The following is a 6,451-nucleotide window of genomic DNA, read 5'->3' as shown; positions in this document are numbered from 1 at the left end:
TTTCACACGTTGATTCCCCGCTGAATGTAATAGACCAAAACACCCTCTTTATTTCGCCACTATGGTGTCTTCAAAGAGAATAGAATAGCGGAGAACGGGCCGCGAGTTAGACCAGCGACTGCAGATTGGTGGGTAAAATACTTCCGCTGTTTGCAATAATACATGAAATAAGTGAAGAAGAAGTATTTCCCACTTAAAGTAAGCTTGCAGACGTGCCGTGAATAATCCTACATAAAACTAAATAATCCCTCTGCATACAAACATATATTGTATAATAAGTGAGTGCAATTCACTTATTATACAATTCATAATCTCTTCTTCTAAATCGACCACTTCAGCGTCTATACCATCCATTGTTTCTTGTTCTCTACCTTTCTGTCTAGTCTTTCCCCCCCCCCCCTCTCTCTCTCTCTCTCTCTCTCTCTCTCTCTCTCTCTCTCCCCCCTCCCCCCCCCCTCTCTCTCTCTCTCTCTCTCTCTCTCTCTCTCTCTCTCCCCCCCCCCCCCCCCCCCCCTCTCTCTCTCTCTCTCTCTCTTTGATTTCCTTTTCATGTACATGCTTTTATTTTGTAGTTTTCTGTATTGCTTTTCCAGCTTAAGCTTGGAGTTGGAAGAAAGGAAGACGGAAAAATAAATTAAGTGATGATGGGCTAATTTGTTTTTTGTTCACATTGTCCTCGATCAGGCTCTCCCGGACTTTGTAAGTTTGAAGTGAGAGAGAAGTATGAACAAGAGAAAGGGAAAGACAGACAGACAGACAGAAAAAAAAGAGAGTGTGTGTGTGTGTGTGAGAGAGAGATAGAGAGAGAGAGAGAGAGAAGGAGAGAGAGAGAGAGAGAGAGAAAGAGAGAGATAAAGAGAGAGACAAAAAGAGAAGGGGAGAAAGAGAGAGAGAGAGAGAGAGAGAGAGAGAGAGCATGGGAGTTATATGAAGACGGCGAGAAAGAGAGTGATAGAGAGAGACAGAAAGATAAAGAGAGTGATATATAAAGAGAAAGAGAAAGGGAAAGGGAGTATAAGAGAGAAAATGGGAGTTCTAGAGATATATGTACAAAAAGAGGGTGATAAAGATTAAAGAGAGAAAGAGGGAGAGAGTGATATAGAGATAAAGAGAGTGATAGAGAGAGAAAGCTAGTGATAGAACGAGAGAGGGAGATCGTTGGGTTAATGTAATTTTGTAACAGATTCTTAAAAATATTTTCAGATATGTTCCTTTGTAATTCCTTCCCCCATTCCGCTCCTCTCGTTTTCTGATGAGAATCAGGGAAGGGGCATAAATATATTGCATGGCTTTTGAAATACAAAAAGGAAAATACTTTTGACTTATAACACCACCCCACCCCCATCCCCCCATATACTCACACATTAATTTGCACATGCACGCGAACACATATACACTCGCACCTGATTATGCAGGCAAACTTCAAGAAGAAAACAAAACTTTTCAAAAACAGTTATAAATCACATCAAATGTTTATTATCTTTCTGAAAAAATAAAAAATGCACACACCCCATACTTTCCTGAAGAGAACACAGTTTAGTAAAAGAAAATGGATACAAAATACAAAAATATACAAATAATATGCAAGATAACTCACACACTTACATGTATTCTTCTATATTTACATGCAATAAAGTTGAAACAGTTGTCATGCAACGGCCCTTAGTGCCAAAATAGAGCACAACCGTCTTTTGCACAAAACTGTATGAGCACAGTGAAAGATTGTATAATTGTTAAACAGTAATATTATACAAGCAATTAAATATTTAGTAAAGCACTCAAACTGGTTCATGCTTTTTATCTATCATAATAAATATCACATGCACATAGAATTAAGCAATACCCTGTTAATATTCATACCTAGAGAAAACCATTAAAAAAACAGATAAAAGGAAAATAAAATGATTGACATTCATTCTTAATGTTTGGCTAGCTATGAACTTACAAGTTATGGCAAGGACTAACCCTGTACAAATAATAAGTATTATATACCTCACTTAAGTAATCCAGCAATCTGATTGGTCGAAATTGCATTCATAAACTTTAACTGTTCCCGAAAATTCCCAGTAACCATGGTTAAAACAGTTCTAAAATCCCAATAACCATGGTTACCGGGAAAATAGTTCAGTCTCCATGGTTACCCCATAGGTTTATATGTTAAAAAATTGGTCTGAGCGATCGAGGATACCGTACGTGTGCGAAGAATTGGTCGGTAATTTCAATACAATTGAATCTCGATCGATCTTACCGACAATTTTATCTTGCATTGTTGACATGAAGACGAAAATAAACTTCCAAAAACAAAAAAACAACATCTGCCGATAGATCTTGATATAAGTTCGTGCCAATATGCATTGCAAAAGTAAAAGAAGGGCCCGTTTAATGGAGCAGCGGCGAAGCATCCACCACGCGAAGCCGTTTTCAATCCATTTTAATGTATATATTAGAGAAAACTGCTAGATATGGTGACAGAGCGTGATGGCCGAGCGGTTTAAGGTGCTGATTTTAGCTACATCACCTTTTGTACGCAAGAGATCGAATCCCATCTTCGACAAAAGTTTTTTTATTTTTTATTTTTTAGTCTATTTTTTTTTGGCATATAAAAGTATTAATGACTGCTTTAATATTCGAGAAATAGTTGTTTTTATACGCTCTCGGGAAGGTTACAATTGGGCTATTGCCCTCGGCACGCCTCGGGTAATAGCACAATTCTAACCTTCCCTTGAGCGTATAAAAACAACTATTTCTCTCAAAGCAGTCATTAATACTATACTAGGTTATATTCTACTTAGGTATTGACTAATTTAGACAAATGATATGGCAATGCATATGGCATATGAATGAGTTGACAACTAAAACTTGATACATGATAAAATTGAAGAATTATCTTGATCAATTAAATGCATTCACAGACACAATGCACGTGCCACACAGGTCTTTTTCTTCAACATTCATTCCAAATATTTGGCTGGCTACAAACTTATAACATATGAGGGTGATTAATTCTGCAGAAATATTAAGTAATAGATAAATATACTTAATTATTGACTTTAGACAAGTGATTTGGCAACATATTTGGCATATGAATGAGTTGATAACTAACACTTGATACATGATACTTTTTGATTGCCTTGATGAATATAAAAGTATTCATAAAAACCCTGTATAAATATCATCCATGCTGTACTCCTTCTGGAAGATCTAGACTCTATTAGTATGTGACAAGTACATGATAATAAATAAATATATATCTTATAAGATATTTACCTTGGACGTACATTTTAATACTTAAAATCATTCTTATTCATGGACGGCACAACAGTATTGCATTTGAAATGGAATTAACATTTTCTGTGATTTTGGGTCTTTCTGTTCCTGTACATGATAACGTGAAATTCCAATAATAATTTATAACAAATGTCTCTAAAACGAGACACTATTAAAGCTGCAATGACTTGTATTGACAACTCAAAAACAAAACTTCACCCTCTAATTCCCTCATTGAGGATGCCTATACAGAGGGGAAACTAAATTATGAATTATTAAGGGAAAGGATAACTTTTGCACCTCAGATTATATGGGAGAAGGGGATATTGATATTGATTTCATTCATGAAACTTTTGTTCTATGAGGTGGGCATACAGGTGTGATGCTAATAATTCATGACAATCCGTATGTACACAGGTCCAAAACCAGATGCCCTATTTTCATGTACACCACTTCCAAAAGTTCAATCAGATTTACCACTTCATTTAATAGTCAAAATCTTACAAAATGAAATGTTTGGGCAACATATTGTATGACAGTAAGATACTCATCATATAATATATAGCTACTCGTATATATATTTTAACACATTCATGAATCATCAAATATGAAAGAACGGTTGTAATAAGTAACACCCTTGAGTTGTTTGATTGCTATCAAGCACATCTTCATTGAAACTGAAAAAAGGCAACATGGAAAGAATGCTACGATAGGTTAACATTTACCAACGCAATAACAAAAAACAATGCTGAATCAAACTCTATGGGATATAGTGCACAACAAATACACACACAAATTAACAAATTGCACACAAATTACCCCTCCTAAGATACCTTTCACAATAACACAACAAACAAAAACATGTTTTAGCAACATCATTAACCAGGAAACTCTTTGTACAACAACACACACACATAAATAAAAAAAATTGCACACAAATTACCCCTCCTAAGATACCATTCACAATAACACAACAAAAATGATATAACAATATGTTATAGCAACATCATTGCATATAACCAGGATATTCTGTAGATAACATAAAACGTAACAAAATAACAGTTTTCATACAAAAACTTGCAGCCCTTTAACATTTGAAATATCATTCCAATCCCTGCATTTCATTTCAGAGGTATTAGTTTATAAAGTAACAGCAGCGTAGTAAAATAATTTGTAAATATCAGTTTTCTCCAATTAAAAAGACGATTCATACATAATATAGGATGGACCATGTGGATTAGTCTTTTAAAGGACTGTTACTATTTATGCCATGGAAGAAAACCAATGAAGGCCTTGAAGTGCATAAAGAAGGTCCACATTCACTCACACAATAACAAATACAATGCTGAATAGAAGTTTCTGGGATACAGTGCACAACAAACACACACACACAAATAACAAATAACAAAATAATTACCCATCCTCAGATACCATTCACAATAACACAACAACAAACATGATATAAAAATATGTTTTAACAACATCATGAACCAGAAACTTTGTAGATAAAAAAAAACAAAAAGCAAAACAAGATAAAAATTTGCATACAAAAATTTGCAGCTCTTTAACTTTTAAAATATAATTTCAAATCCTGCATTTCTTTTTTAGTTTATGTAGGAATCGCAGCATAGTAAAATAATTTGTTAATATCAGTTTTTGACGATAAAAAAGACGATTTATACACAATATACAACGGAGCACTGAAAGAAAGTCTGTCTTTGACAGATAACGTTTCTGCTCATATCAGAAAATAAATGTCACAAAATTGTACAAAATGTTACATTAAATGTAAATAACATTACAACTACATAATATCTGCAGAGCAATTTGTTGGAATATATTGAACAGCTGATTAATAAATTGGCAAGATAAATTAAGTACTCTGGCTAAGTCGCATTGATCCTCATGCATAGCATGTGGTCAAAAGTATTCAAAAATAGGGTGAGCTTTTTGATGAAGTGAATTTGACACATGATTTCAGTAGTTTTTCTATTCAGCTTAACATCTACCTACTTTTGTACAAACAAGTCAATATTATTTTGAAATCCTTTCTCTCAAAACAAAATTAAATGCAATCATAGGCATAGACAATTGAGGAAGGAGAGGAGTCAGCCAGTTTGGGCTGCAGCCCCCTACAGTTTTATAAAGGGATAATCTACTCCCCTGAAAGCAAGGTATAGAATGCAAAATGATATTCTACTTCACATGTTATGAAGGCGGATCAAGAACACAAATAAATACGAAGAAAACAAAAGAATTGTGAAATTTGATGTACAATAGGCAAGGAGAGTTGTCCACAAATGATGTCATCAAATTAAATATCATCCTCTAGTGACAAGTCATTTCAAAAAGCTTCAACTTCCTTATTCCTTGCCCGATTTTGTTCAAATTTTCACTGATTTTATTCAAATATCTTAAACTTTACAATAAAAGTAACTTAGTATGAAGGTTTTGGTTCCCTTTAAATTCCACTATTCAGGCACACACATCCTCATATTTGTGCAGTGTGGTGTCTGGATATCGCCATGTCCGTTCAACAAGATGCCCAAAAACTAATAACTGATGTTGTCTGGTTGGAGCCAGAGAGGAGTTAATTCTGGAATAAATAATACAAATAAATGCCCTTCTGCCTTCAAACAAAATTTTATTTTGGTAACAGAATAACTTGGCGCTCTTAAAATTTAGAAACAGTATGATTAATATTCAGGCAAGAGGCATCAGCTCCCAAGATGCCTATGCATTCTATCCAGAACTCATGTATTTGTCTAATCACCTGGGTGAAGTGTGGCAAATGTAGATTAACATCTAGTAACCCTTTTTCATATCAATCTTACCAAACCTGTATTGGAAAGCCTGTATTTCCTGTTTGAGCACATGGGTGAAGTGTGGCAAATGTAGATTATTTTTATATTTATTTATTTTATTTATTTCTAATCTTTTGTCAGGGTAGCCCATTCACCAATAAGTAGTGGTCTTCCATGGGGCCCTGAATAAACATGAACATATTTACATCAAAAAGCAAAACGTTTATACAGAACAGTTAAAAAATAAAAATATATCATTAACCTAGTTCAACAGTAATGTCATTAGGAAAATATTGATTAAGCCCTAATTATGTGAATAAGTCATGTTAATATTCCAGAACATGCACATGGTGTATGTTCGGCTGAGGCATTCACAAATT

Source organism: Strongylocentrotus purpuratus, unplaced genomic scaffold (assembly GCF_000002235.5).
Source record: "Strongylocentrotus purpuratus isolate Spur 01 unplaced genomic scaffold, Spur_5.0 spur5_scaffold_20, whole genome shotgun sequence".
Classification (NCBI taxonomy): domain Eukaryota; kingdom Metazoa; phylum Echinodermata; class Echinoidea; order Camarodonta; family Strongylocentrotidae; genus Strongylocentrotus; species Strongylocentrotus purpuratus.
Note: the sequence above shows the minus strand (reverse complement) of the source record.